At 45.0% G+C, this 14,029-nt stretch overlaps 1 non-coding gene across 1 annotated transcript; it reads left to right on the plus strand.

Moving 5' to 3' along the window:
• Nucleotides 1–2,412: 2,412 nt before the first annotated feature.
• Nucleotides 2,413–2,519, plus strand: LOC123460395. Its single transcript, XR_006636960.1, has one exon. It is a non-coding gene; the product is annotated as a U6 spliceosomal RNA (small nuclear RNA).
• Nucleotides 2,520–14,029: the final 11,510 nt, after the last annotated feature.

Below are 14,029 nucleotides of genomic sequence, written 5' to 3' on the forward strand. Positions count from 1 at the left end.
AAGCCAAAGGATCCCAGTTAGCTTCTCCAGGACCCACGTAAGCCAGATGCACATGGGGACGCATGCATCTGGAGTTCGTTTGTTTGCAGTGGTTGGAGGCCCTGGCAGGCCCATTTTCTCTCTCTCTCTCTCTCTCTTTTTCTATCTCTCAAATAAGTAAAATATTGCAAAAAAGGGAAAAAAATAGAGACCAGATTGAGACCTCTACCTAGTGTTTTCATTCTGTTTTGTTTTGTTTTTTAAACCATCGTAATCTTTAAAAATATTAATTGTTATTTTTATTTATTAGGTGGGGAGGAAGAGGATGGGTGTCAGGGCCTTTTGTAGCTGCAAAGGAACTCCAGATGCATGCTCTACTTTGTGTAGCTGGCTTTACATGGGTCCTGGGAAAGTGAACTTGGGCTGGAGAGCTTTAAAAACAAGTGCTTTTCAAGGTGGCACATGCATCTGAAGTTTGTTTGCAGAGGCTGGAGGTCCTGGCATGCCCATTCTTAAATAAATAAATAAAATATTTTAAAAGTTAAAAAGAAAAACAAGTGCTTTTAACTGCGGACCCATCTCCTTAGAACCCTAGTGTTTCTATCCTTGGATTCAAAGGAGACAAAGTAAAGAGTTGGATGGTTTATTACCTGGCAAAGGTACACACTAAATCGAGTGAATGAATGCAGGCTTCTCAAGAGAAAGTTACATTGTGGGACTTTGTAAGCAAGCCTTTAACCATCAATCCATCTTTCCAACCCACATTGTTTTGGGGTATTTAAAAAAATATATTTATTGCTGGGTGTGGTGGTGCATGTCTTTAACCCCAGCACTTGGGAGGCAGAGGTAAGAGGATTGCTGTGAATCTGAGGCCAGCCTGAGACTATGAATTCTAGGATAGCCTGGGTAGAGAGAGACCCTACCTTAAAAAGAAATCCATTGATTTATTAGACAGCTTTAGTTATTTGTCCCTCCACCACCACTGAGAGAGACGGAGAGAGAAAGAGAGAGACAGAGACAGAGAGAAAATGGGTACACCAGGGCCTCCTTCCACTGCAAAATTCCATATGCACGCACCACTTTGTGCACTTGTCTGTATGTGGGTACTGGGTAGTCAAACTCAGGGGTCAGTGAGGACCTTCAGCTGCTGAGCCAGCTTTGCGGCCCACGTTGTGGGACTTTGGATAAAGAGTTTTATGGGCAGAATTTAATGGAGGGATGACTGTTCCTGAATTCATGTGAGGAGAAGGCAGGGGAATTCCATGATTGGGTCGGGGGTTCACTTCCCTTTTCTTTTTTTGTTTAATTTTATTTATTTATTTATTTATTTATTTATTTATTTATTTATTTAAGAGTGAGAGTGAGAGAGAGAGAGAGAGAGAGAGAGAGAGAGAGAGAGAGAGAGAGAGAATGGGCATGCCGGGGCCTCCAGCCACTGCAAATGAACTCCAGACGTGTGCTCCCCCCTGTGCATGTGGTTAATGTGGGTCTTGGGGAATTGAGCCTCGAACCCAGGTCCTTAGACTTCACAGACAAGCACTCAGCCAGTAAGCCATCTCTTCTTAAAGCTTGTCATTTAGATCTCCAGCTGCCTGGCTGGAGGTGGTGTCACTGTGGGCAGATCCTCAGGTGTTACTGGGGCAGATCTGAATTCCAGCCTCAGCTATACAGAGAGAAGTCTGAGTTCTGCCTGGGCTCCCTGCAGTTTGGCTGTCAGTTTTTGCTTTTGCTTTTGGTGGTGGGTTTTCTCATTTTTGCCATTATGGAACTTCCCCTGGATCTGCAAGCCAGAAATAAATCCCACTGCTCCCATAAATCGTGCCTGGTTTGGAAGTTCACCCCAGCAATGTGAAGCTGACTATGGCATTGCCTTAAGGAGCCTTTATTTGCGTGTGTGTGTGCGCGCGCGTGCGCGTGCGCAGGCATGCCAGGGTCTTTTGCTGCTGCAAGCAGACACCAGATGTGTGCAACACTTTACATCTGGCTTAATGTGGGTGCCTGGAGAACTGAACCCAGGTGGGCAGGTTTTGCAAGCAAATGCCTTCAGCCCCTGAGCCATCTCCCCAGCCTACAGCCTATTATGTGCTGGGAATTTGGGTCTTCTGATTCCCTCTCTCATTGCTAAGTGTAGCAAACCATCTTAATCTGCTACGCATCTGGTCTTTTGACTCACACTGTCTTTTTTCTTTCCTTTGCGCATTTCAAGTTGCAACTGATAGAAAAAGGAAGAGTTTGAGATGCAGTCAGTCATAGTGCAGACTCAGTACCCTTAAGTCTGAAATGCTTGGAACTGGAAGGATTTTGGATATTTTTTTCCCTCTAGATTTTAGAATATTTGCATAGATTATCAGTTGAGCATTCCTAATAGAGAAATGCAAAATGTGAAATGTTACAAAATCTGAAACTTTTTCAGCATGAAAAAATTATATTTGGGTGTTCACTTCAGCAGCACATATACTGAAATTGGAACGATACAGAGAAGATTAGCATGGCCCCCTCGCAAGGATGACATACAAATTTGTGAAACGTTCCACATTTAAAAAAAATTATATTTGGGATTTTGGATCAGGCATATTCAACTTATTTGTATGTTGTGATTTCTTTCTCTAATCAATATACTTTAAAATTATTTATTATATACATTTTTTAAAAATTTTAAAAAATTATATAGGTTATATAGTCAGTCATATATATCCCTTTATCCCTGGTCTCCATTTCCTTGAAGGCCTTCCTCAATAAGGTCCTGTGGAGTAATTAGGGCCTCTGTCAGTCTTTGGGGGGCCAGGGGTGTGTGTGTGTTTTGCCTGAGGATATTCCTACTCACTCTGTAGCTCTTACAGTCTTTGGGCCTCCTCTTCTGCAACAAACAGTCCCTGAGCCTTGGTGGAAGTGTTAGCAGTTTGTTTTTAGTGTTGAGTTCTCTGTAAGCTCCATATTTCTGTTACAATGTATTTCAGTTCACCACTGTGTTTGTTGCTATTTCCCTGGAGGCAGTTGTCAGATGAGCATTGGGAGCAGTATTCATCACTGCTTCCTCTGCAGATTCTTCTGGAACCCATTGAATGTGGTAGAGTTGGCACATTTTGTGGTGGGCAGTTGACTCATCTTGCCAAATTGATGGACCTTGGATCTCCACAGTACTCTCTGCTATCTTCTTTCTCCCCTGAAGTTCTAGTTTGGTGACACATCTGCCATTGTGACCAGAAGTCTCATACTTGGACCTACTTTTTTGAGCAATTCCTTTCTTTCCCTTCCTTCCTCCCTTTATTGTTTTAGGTATATATTGATTTGCATATGTTTATGTGTATGGGTGCACTAGGGCTTCTTGCCACTGCAAAGGCCCATCCACTGCTTGTACCACTTTTTGAGTCCAGCTTAAATGGGTGGCTTAGGAGTTGAACCTAGGTAGGCAGGCTTTGCAAACAAATGCCTCTAACCACTGAGCCATCATCTCAGTCCCTATTTCTTCCTTTTTTTCCTTTCTTCTTTCTTTTTTCCTTCCTTCCTCTCTTTCCTTTCTTCTTCCTTCTTTCCTCTTTCTCTTTCTTCTTTATCTTTCCTTCATTGTTTTGATACAGGGTCTTGCTAGTTAGTTTTATATTTCCCATGTAGCCCAAGCTGGTCTTGGACTCACAGTAATCCTCCTGTCTCAGCCTCTCAAGTGCTGGGATTGTAGGTATATGCCACCGTGCTTGGTAAGCAATTCCTATTTTAACAGAACCAAAACTAATGTTGTAAATAATTTGATAGCTTCTGGTAAGTGGTCAGTCTAGAAGACTCTTGAGCCACTCACTTTGAGCTTTAGACACCGGTGATAGAGCGCACCCGCTTAGTGCTGCGGGGAGCTGCTTTTGCCCACCAGTACCACAGGAACAATGAAAACTGAACGCGTCACATTTTTAGCATGTACTCAGCTTAGGAGTCGTGGGATGAGGTTCCCAAGTTCTTTTTTCTTTTGGTCCCTAAGTTCTGACAGGGATTTAGCATATTGCAAGACAACATATTAACCCTTGAAAACCTTTAATTCCATGCTATACTCTTAAGATTATGTGCATAAATGTATGTACAGTCAGGAGCCATATGATTAATATTTGTCTCATTATTCAATATATTTTAATTGATGCTTTCTAAATATATCTGTGTATATATATGCATATATATATATTTAAAGATATTAAACTGCAGCAAATAGAATTGAAGCATAAAAGGATTAAACATTATGTGCACTATCTTAAAGACCACTTGAGACATTTATTACCAAGGGTGCAGTCGGAAGGCTGGAAGGATGATCAACGTGAGAACATCAGAAAAAAGAAAGTGGAAGGTCACAATCTTGTTATGTCTGTGGGATGTAGTTACCTCCCTCTCTCCCGGAGGCCTCCCCATTTCATGTTTTCTTTGGATTTTGACTAAGAAACGGTGACCAAAAAAAAAAAAAAAAAAGAAGCAAATTGTTGAAAATAAAGGTGAAGGTTGGAAGCCCTAAGGGGCAGGGCGTATTTGGTACATCTGGGTGACCTTGAAGAGTTTCATGCTATTCAAACTCTCAGATGAAAGCTCTTTCATCTACCCTACTCCTTTAATCGCATCCGCCTCCCACCACGAAGGGGAGGTGAGAGAGAGGAGTCTGGGTGGGAAGGGGTCCCCTGGAAGCCGCAGAATAATGTCAACAGAAAACTCTTTTACGCATTCAACCCACTTGAGTAAGAACTGCTGAGCTCCACCAGCAATGAACCTGACCTTAGACACAGGCGCAGGGCAGCAGCTGTCCAGGCAGGAGTGTCTAAGCCTGTCCGTGAAATTCGTGTATCTCCTCCAACATGCGAAACAATACAATGAGTTAGTCACACAGGGAATCCATTAGACTTGGCAATTTAATTTCTATCTCCTTGAGATCTTTTCTTCAGGGGTTGGGGGCAGGGATGGCTTTCCTACTTAGCATGATAGATCTGATTAGATTCCCCAGGGGTTCCTGATTTATTCTTTGGGTCTTTTTTTTTTTTTTATAGAATGCAAGTTTTTTTAAAATGCCAGTCCTGCCTGAAAAGAAAACAGGTTATAAGCTTTGATCATTTATCATTTCCGATTAACATTGAAACGCTTGAGGTTGGAGATCTGTCAAATGGGGCAGCAGAAAATATGGTTATCTCTGAACAGGGGAAGTGCAGATTAACAAATTTCATATCCAATAATACTTATTGAGCGTTTGCTTTGCTAAACTGAAAATTTCCCATTCCGAGTCAGTGAGTGTTCAAAGCTTCACAGAATAAATCTGTATTAAATGAAAAATAAATCAATTGTCACGGTCGTATAGCCCAGAAAATTTACAGCTGAAGTAAGACAGAGAAAGTGACCCCCACCCTTCCTCATTCCCTCTTGCTCCCCCTCCCCCACAACCTCACATCCTATGGGCAAGTCTCCTGGGCACGGGAAACCAGTTAGCTCAGGGTGACGTGGGCACATGCGGAAAAGGGTGGCGTTTTGCTTTGCTGGCTAGTGGCTTGTGTGTTGATCACCGGAGCTTCTGCTGCCGAGTTCCAGGGTGAAAGCTCTGCTGTCCCGTCCAGCCACTGCTGGATGATGGATCTCTTAAGACACTTGTTTGCAAAGTCAGCCGGCTGGTTCGATTCCCCAGTTACCCAGTTGCACACAGTGGTGGGGGACCCTGGCTTCCCAGGTCTCTCTCTCCCCTTGCGAATAATAATATAAAATACAAACATAAGACAAACAATAATAGTTTTTTTTTTTTTTTTTTTAAAAAAAAAAACCAATCTGCAAGCTGGGTGTGGTGGCGCACGTCTTTAATCCCAGCACTCGGAGGCGGAGGGAGGAGGATCACCGTGAGTTCAAGGCCACCCTGAGAATACAGAGTGAAATCCAGGTCAGCCTGGGCTAGAGTGAGACCCTACCTCGAAAAATCGAAAAACACACAAACAAACAATCAAAAACAATATGCTTTCCGCCATTCAGCTTAAGAGAAGAGATCTTCGTCCTAATCACCCCTCCAAGGCTCCACCTCCAACACTGCTGCCAGGACAGTGAACCGTCAACAGCAAGCCGGTGGTGAGGGCCTGCAGCCCCAGGATGTCTGAAATCCTGCCACCCAAGAGGCTGAGGCAGGAGGATGGCAGGTTAAGGCCCGCCTGGGCTTCACAGTGAGACCACATCAATTACTTTTCTCGTCACTGTGACAAAATGCCTGACAGATTGGGAGGAAAAATTTGTTTTGCTCAGGGTTTCAGAGAATGTCAGCCCAGCATGGCTTAGAGGGCAGCAGGAGAGGCTCCCTTGGCCAAAGAGGAAGGAATGAGAGAGAGAAAGAGAGAGAGAGAGAGATTGAGAGAGAGTCAGAATGAGAAGTGGGCAGAACCTTCCAAGGCCTGCTCTCAGCCAGGCAGGCCCCACGGTTCCCAGCCCCGCACAACAGCGCCACCAGCTGAAGACGGAGTGCTCAGACACTGCAGCCAGTGGGAGACAGGTCACATTCAAGTCATAACCTTGTCTCAGAACTAAGGACCCCGGTTCGAGGCTCAGTTCCCCAGGACCCACGTTAGCCAGATGCACAAGAGGGGCGCACGCGTCTGGAGTTCGTTTGCAGTGGCTGGAGGCCCTGGCGCGCCCATTCTCTCTCTCTCTATCTGCCTCTTTCTCTCTCTGTCTGTTGCTCTCGAATAAATAAATAAAAATTAAACAAACAAAACGACAACAACAACAAAGCGAAAGCAGCATGGCAGCATGGATTCTGGTGAGGTAAGCGTGCTCAAAGCGCAGCAGAGCCAGGAGGACAAGCTGCCCTCGTGGAGCGGAATCCTGCACAGGCCCCAGTGCTCCAGATGTTTCCCTCTGTGGTGCATGCAGCCTTCCAGGCTGTTACTTGGAAGAATGTTAAAACTAAGCGTGACTCAAGGACATTCTCCCGTGGACTTAGCTCTTTTCTTTTGAAACTCATGGGTTCCTCAAAACTTGTCTCATTTGAGGGTATCGCATCGTTTTTGGCCTAGAAGAATTAGGTCTGAAGAATCTTTTCATTCTGCCACATGGTTATATCTTTCTTTTTTAAAAAAAAAATTTAAAAAAATTACTTGTGAGCTGGAGAGATGGCTTATCTGTTAAGGTGTTTGCCTGCCAAACCAGAGGACCTCGGTTCTATTCCCCAGAACCCACATAAGCCAAATGCACGAGGTGGCACATGCATTTGGAGTTTGTTTGCAGTGGCTGGAGGCCCTGGTGCAACCATCTCTCTCTCTCTGCCTCTTTCTGTCTTGCTCTCTCAAATAACTAACTAACTAACTAACTAAATAAATAAATAAATAAAATTAAGAAGTATATTTGCTTGCACATGTGTGTGTGTGTGTGTTGCTGTTGTGATTGAATGCCAGATGCTTGCACTACCTTTTGTTGTTGGATCAAACCCAGACCAGTAGGCTTTACAAGCACATGCTGCTAATTACTGAGCTGTGTCCTTAGCCCCTATCTTTTAAAGCTAACTTAGTAGGGGAATAGGAATTGTTCAAAAACAAATTGAACATTAAAAGGAGGGTTTTTTTTTTTTTTGAAAAAGTTGTTTTCTAAAGTGGGTGCTGGAAAGACAACCAAATATACGATAACATGAAAGCTAGTGACAGAGTCATATAAAGGAGACGTTTCAGCTTTGCAATTTGCCTCTGATAGACAGCGCAGCAGACACTTCAGGTTCGCCGAGATGAACTTCCAGACCCGGCACAGTTATGGAGGAAGGGATTTATTGTAGCCTACAGATCCAGGGGAAGTTCCATAATGGCAGGAGAAGCTGGCCCTGCTTTCACAGGTCCAAGCAGAGAGAGAAAAGCCACAAGCACCACTGAAAAGCCAGCAAGCACAATTCAGCAACTCCAGACAAAGCTCAGGCACTTTGCATCTCTTTAGACTGGACTTCCAAACCCACCAGCACACCTTAGGGCTGGACCCTAAGGTTTGCCCAGTGACACCTTCTCCAGCCAGGTGGCTGCAGACCTAAATTACAAACCTTAATAGTCCAGCAGAAGCTTTTGTGGCGTTACAGGTAACAGTGCCTAGTAAACAGGATAGCTAGTTAAAGTGAGAGGAGCACAAAAATGTTACATGCATGCCATCAACATTTGTTGTAACTTAAAGCACATGTCACATTTCATGGATGTCAAGATGCATATTTTCACATTGACATTAACCCCCCTGGAATTGACATGATTTTGTAATCTCTGTCTGCCAGGCAAAACCCAACACGTAGTTTCATTACCAGCCTGGGCATACAGCTGGCTGTTCTGGTGGTGTGACTGGTCAACAACAAACTCTTAATGTTTTGGTTTTTCTGTAGAGCTGTTTATAGTGCTACTAATTGGATCCAGTGCCTTGCATCTGCTAGCAAGAACCCTAGTACTGAGTTACATCCCCAGCCCCTAAATCCTCATTGGTTTTAAGCCACAAGCCACTAAAGATTTCACTGTAGAAAGCATATCAGTTCTTGGAAAGCAGTCTCTTGACGCTTCCAGTAAGATCAAGAAAGAGACAGCATTGTTGTGAGAGAGGTGGTAGAAAGAATGTTAGGAGCCCAAGGAAGGGGACACGTGCTTTGCAATACTGTCTTTCAGACATAAAGTGGCCATGGCATTCATGACCTCACAGTAGCTCATGCTACCAATATAAGACCTGCGAGCATTGGAGGAAAATATGATGATATCAAAATAGAACGGGGACTATCGGAAAAGAAGAGATTGACTGGGGTGGGGAGGAGGACAAATGGGGGAAGGGATTATGATCATGGCACATAGTGCGTATGTCAGGTGGTTGTCAATAAAAAAGTTAAAAAAAGCTAAAAAAGGGAGAACATCAAAACTTGCTGGGAGAGAGGCCGTGGCAGAAGAATTTCTAGTAAAAGACTTTGGAGCACTCAAGAGATGCTGCATGCAGGTAAGACTGAGCAGGACTGAGAGTTCAAGACCATCCTGGGCTGTACATTGAGACCCTGTCTCAAAACCAAGCAAACAAGAAGCCAACCAACTAAGCATGTAACCCAAGAAATTCTGCATTGCCATGGTGTAGACAGGCATGTGGCATTATACAACACAGACTCCCATCACTCCACTAGGAGAGTGTGAATCAGGGTTTGTATGCTAAGTTTTAGGACATACTCCTAGAATCCCAGCACTTAGGAGGCTAAGGTAAGAAGAACGCATGGAATTTGAGGCTAGCTTGAGCTACTAGTCTTAAAAACAAAACAAACAAAAACCCATAGAGACAGAGAAGAAGTTTCAGTAATGCCTTAGCCAGTCTAGTTGGTATATGTCTGCTAGGCAGTGCTCTCTGTAGGAACAGAACCAACAGAATGTAGATAGCTAACAAGAAGGGCTTTAGTGGACTGGCTGGGTAGCCCAGCAGTGGCTGTCTGCATGTCAGCGAGGCAGAACATGCCGTTGACTGTGCAGTCCACAAAGCTGGATGCCCCAGCACTTCCGCTCTGGCTCCGAGGACCTGCAGCTCCTGGAGAGTCACTGGCCTCCGGTTCATGTTGGAGGCTGAAGCGGCTTGAACTTGATGGCGGCAGCAGTGATGCATGCGCTCACATGCACACACGCATGCACACACACACACACACACACACACACACACACACACACACGTGCTCAGGAAGACATGCCGGCAGGCACACGCTGCTTTTTCCTCAGCTCTAGATCTGGGTCACCCAGTGGGAGGCGGTAACCACTTTGAGGGCAGGCCTTACCCCCGAGGGAATCTTTGGAAGTCCCTTCACAGACACCCGGAGATGTGTCTTCTAGGTGATTCCAAATCTTGTCAAGTTTCAAGAATTAAAAATGAAACTTCTGGGCTAGAGAAATGGCTCAGAGGTTAAAGGCTCACCCCTTCCTTCCTTCCTTCCTTCCTTCCTTTTTTTTTTTTTTTTTTTTTTTTTAAGGTAGGATCTCACTGTATCCCAGGCTGACCTGGAATTCACTATGTAGTCTCAGGCTGACCTTGAACTCATAGTGATCCTCCTACCTCTGCCTCCCAGGTGCTGGGATTAAAGGCAAACACCACCATGCCCAGCTAAAGGCACTTTTTTTTCAAAGTCTAAAAACCTGAGTTCAGCTCCCCAGCATCCCCATAAAGCTAGGTGCACAAAGTGTGCCTGCATCTGAGGTGTGTAGCGCCAAGAGGCACTGGCATGCTCAATCTCTGTCTCTGGTTACAAATAAATACACAAAGTAAAATTTAAAATATAAAAATTCCAAGTGATAAGAATGCTTTGATTATAGTTTTGGCCACACGTTTCTTTTTGGGTGTTATGCCTAAAATGACGCGCACACTGGAATCAGGGGTATCTCAGATTTGATGAAATATAGGAAGCCTTCTGACTTCCCACCCTTTGAGGTTTAAGCAGCTTTCTGTGAACACTGGCTGCCGTTCTTCCGTCACCTTACTTGCATCTTCTGTGACTTGTAGTCACATTTTCTTCCTTAAAGTTGAGTAAGACTTGACAATGGCAAAGGAGGGCGGGCGTCAGGAACACCTGAGGAAGTAGGACTGGCTGACTTGTTGAATGGTTGGATGTCTAGAGTTAAAGACAGAAGGACACCTGAATGCTGCTTTGGTTTCCAGTTGCAAAGGTTGTCAAATTATGATGCCAGGAGGCGGGAGAGATGGCTCAGCCATTAAAGTTGCTTGTTTACAAAGCCTTCTGGCCCAGGCTTAATTCCCTACTACCCATGTAAAGCCAAATGCACAATGTGATACCTAGGTCTGGAGTTCATTTGCAGTGGCAAGAGGCCCTGGCGTGCTCATACTCTCTCTGCTCATAAATAAATAAATAAGGAAGCAAATAAAAATAATGAAAAAAAATCAAAACAAAAACTTTGGAGTGGGAGAAATGGATCAGTGGTTAAAGGTTCTTGCTTGCAAAGCCTGCTGGCCCAGGTTCAACTCCTCAGTACCCATGTAAAGCCAAATGCACAAAGTGGCACATAGGTCTGGAGTTTCTTTGCAGTGGCTGGAGGCCATGGCACACCCATGCTCACTCTCTCAAGTAAATAAATAAATAATAATTCCAGGCCTAAGCCTGGCTAACCACTGTTCCTTAGTTCGTTTGGCCTGCTATAGCGACATGCTATGGGCTGGATGGCTTATATATGCCACAAGTTATTTCTCACACTTCTGGAGGCTGGGAAGCCTAAAGTCATGATGCTGCAAGAAGCGCCTTAACCACTAAGCCAGCTCTCCAGCCCCCTAAGAAGGTTGTCCTTCATAGGAGTACTATTCCAGCCCCTAAAATCTCATCACTCCCAAAGGACTCCCTTCCTAAAATCTTCATAACAAGGGCTGGAGTCTCATTTTGGGAGTCTGATGGGCACAGAAACATTCAGCCCCTGGCACACCTGTTTTGTAAGTGAAGCTTTATTGGGATGCTGCCATCCACACTCATTTATGCATTGCCAGTCGCCTCTTTATATTGCAGCAGTAGTGCTGAGCAGCGGTGACTGGTAGGCAATCCAAAAGCCTAAATTATGACCTGGTCCCTTTAAAAAATATTTTATTTTTATTTATTCATTTGACAGAGGAAGAGGGAGAGAGAGAGAGAGAGAATGGGCGCGCCAGGGCTTCCAGCCACTGCAAACGAACTCCAGACCCTTGTGCCCTCTTGTGCATCTGGCTAATGTGGGTCCTGGGAAATTGAACCTGGGTTCTTTGGTTTTGCAGGCAAACATCTTAACTGCTAAGCCATCCTTTCAGCCCATACCTGGTCCTTTATAAAAAGAGTTTGCCAAGTCTTGGAGTAGGAGAATGGTGATGTCTCTGGAGAGATGGCTCTGATGATAAGACTCCTGAGAGAGCCTGAGACCACGTGAGTCCAGTCCCCAGCACCTACATAAAAAGCTGGGCATGGCCACACATGCCTGTAACGCCAGTCCTGTGGGGGGCACATATAAGAGACTCGCTGGGGTCTTGTCGATCTGCCGGTGTGGCTGAAACTGGTGGCTTCAGGTCCAGTGAGAGACTCTGTCTCAAGGAAATAATGGGGGAGAGTGATAAAAGAGAACCCTCAGTGTTCTCCTCTGGCTGCCACACATGTGTGCCTGTGTGTGCACACTGCACTACCCACTCACGACACTTCACACACACGACACAACACACCCTCACTCAAACCACACCAAAGAAGGTAAGAGGAAAAGCAGATTCACAAGGAAGGATGGTGAGTTTGTTGTTGGGCTGAAGACGGGGAAGTTTTTGAATGAGTCTAGAGTGTTAAGACACACTGATGATGACAGGCTAACTGAACTCGTAGTCAAAGGGGTTCGTTGTCAAGAGACATAAAAGGCTCCTGAAACTAAACATAAGAGACTTCTACCTGGAGCCCCAAAGATGAAAGCGAGACAGATCTGTACAGATGTGGAAAGTGGAACTGGGTCTTGCTCTGAGCAGCTGCTTGGAGTGGCTGTGAGAATGGCTGCTTGGCAAAGCCCTCTCCAGCTGAAGGTCACGTGGATGCAGGTGATCTAATCAACCGCGGGGAAAGTCCTGCCTGAGAGTCAGAGTCATCTGTCATTCTCGGGAAGGGAAAGTGGATGCTCTGGTGTTACTTCATTGGACCCTGAGCAAAAGGGAACCCGAGAAAGTAATGTGAGTAAAAGCGTTGTCAGGAACAAATGTAAGGGGCGGTCCTGCTTCTGGACCCTTGGAATGAGGATGTGAGCGTGGACTTGATGCACAAGAGAAGGCCAGTCACTTCTGGGCTCCAGAAGGCTTTTGAGAGCTGTCTTGATGACTCAGCCCTTTTCCTTCCGGCCCATTATGATGGGAGAGCAGGAGGATGTGTGGAGCCAGAGACAGTTTGGGAGGAAGTACAGGGTGGTCAGAAGTGCTGAGTTTGAATCTCAGCTTGGAAGTCACGTGGCATGTCTGGGGTCCCTTCCAGCTGAAGAACTAAATGAGCTGCAACTGAAAGTCATTAGGCTACTTCAGCGAGTCGTGATCAAGCAGAGTCGAGTTACCTGCACTGTGAAGAGTCAAAGAATGCCAGGAGAAAGAAAACTGACACGAGCTGAAGCGATCAACATCAGCTCTCCTCTGGGAAGACTTTCTGGGACATTAATAACCTGCTCGGGCTTGTGATTTTTTTTTTTTTTTTTTTTTTTTTTGTGGTCTCTGAAATGAACAATCTGTTCACTGTTGGGATGAGAACCTGCCAAACTGGCTCACCCCAGATGAAGAGCTTGGTGCCCACAGCAAAGCTAATTCCTAAGCACATGGCGGTTTCTGGAGCTCTCTGCAGATTTGGGATAAGGCAGAAAGTGCTTGGGATGAGCTAGGCATCACCACTGCCCTGCCCTGGGAGTGCAGAGGCAACCCAGCAGGCACCAGCCGTGGCAACAGGTCATTTATTTCTCCTGTGTGATCTCAAAGACAGTTACACGTATTTGAAATGGGAAGGAGATAGGAAGAAAATGAAACCTTCAAGGCAGCGATCTTGGCTCATCTAGCACACAGCTATGATGGCCTCTTCAAGGTTACCTTGGAACACAGCTTTGGGGAAGTGTGCAGAAATTCCAGGGAGTTTGGTGGCCCTGGTTCACGTGCATGCGTGGCGCGTTGGCGGGCAATTACTGAGCTAGGGGAAAGAGATTGCATTATTAATATATGAATTATTAATTATTATAATTGCACTTGTCATTTATCGAGCACCAGCCATGCTCTAGAAGCTGAGCAGACCTTAAGAGTCCCTGCCCAGTGGGGGGTGACTGAGGTAATTACATTTGGAATAGCTGCAGTCACAGGCACACGGTTTAGCTTGGTACATGTACTAAGAGCATAGCGTAACTCCTGTTTTTTTTTCTCTCTTTCTAGAGCCATATATCCTCATATGATTTTTCTAATTTGTTTATGTAGAGATGAGGGATGAGCTATTTGTCAAGATAAAAGATGTAGCAGGTTACTTTAATTAGTATTTATTGTATCTTCCTACTAGCCATAAGAAAATAGATGAGAAAGTGTCTGTAAGCCAACACATACGCAATTCTTTCCTCTGCTCTGGTCAGCCATGTCT

This window comes from Jaculus jaculus, chromosome 4, assembly GCF_020740685.1.
Source record: "Jaculus jaculus isolate mJacJac1 chromosome 4, mJacJac1.mat.Y.cur, whole genome shotgun sequence".
Classification (NCBI taxonomy): Eukaryota; Metazoa; Chordata; class Mammalia; order Rodentia; family Dipodidae; genus Jaculus; species Jaculus jaculus.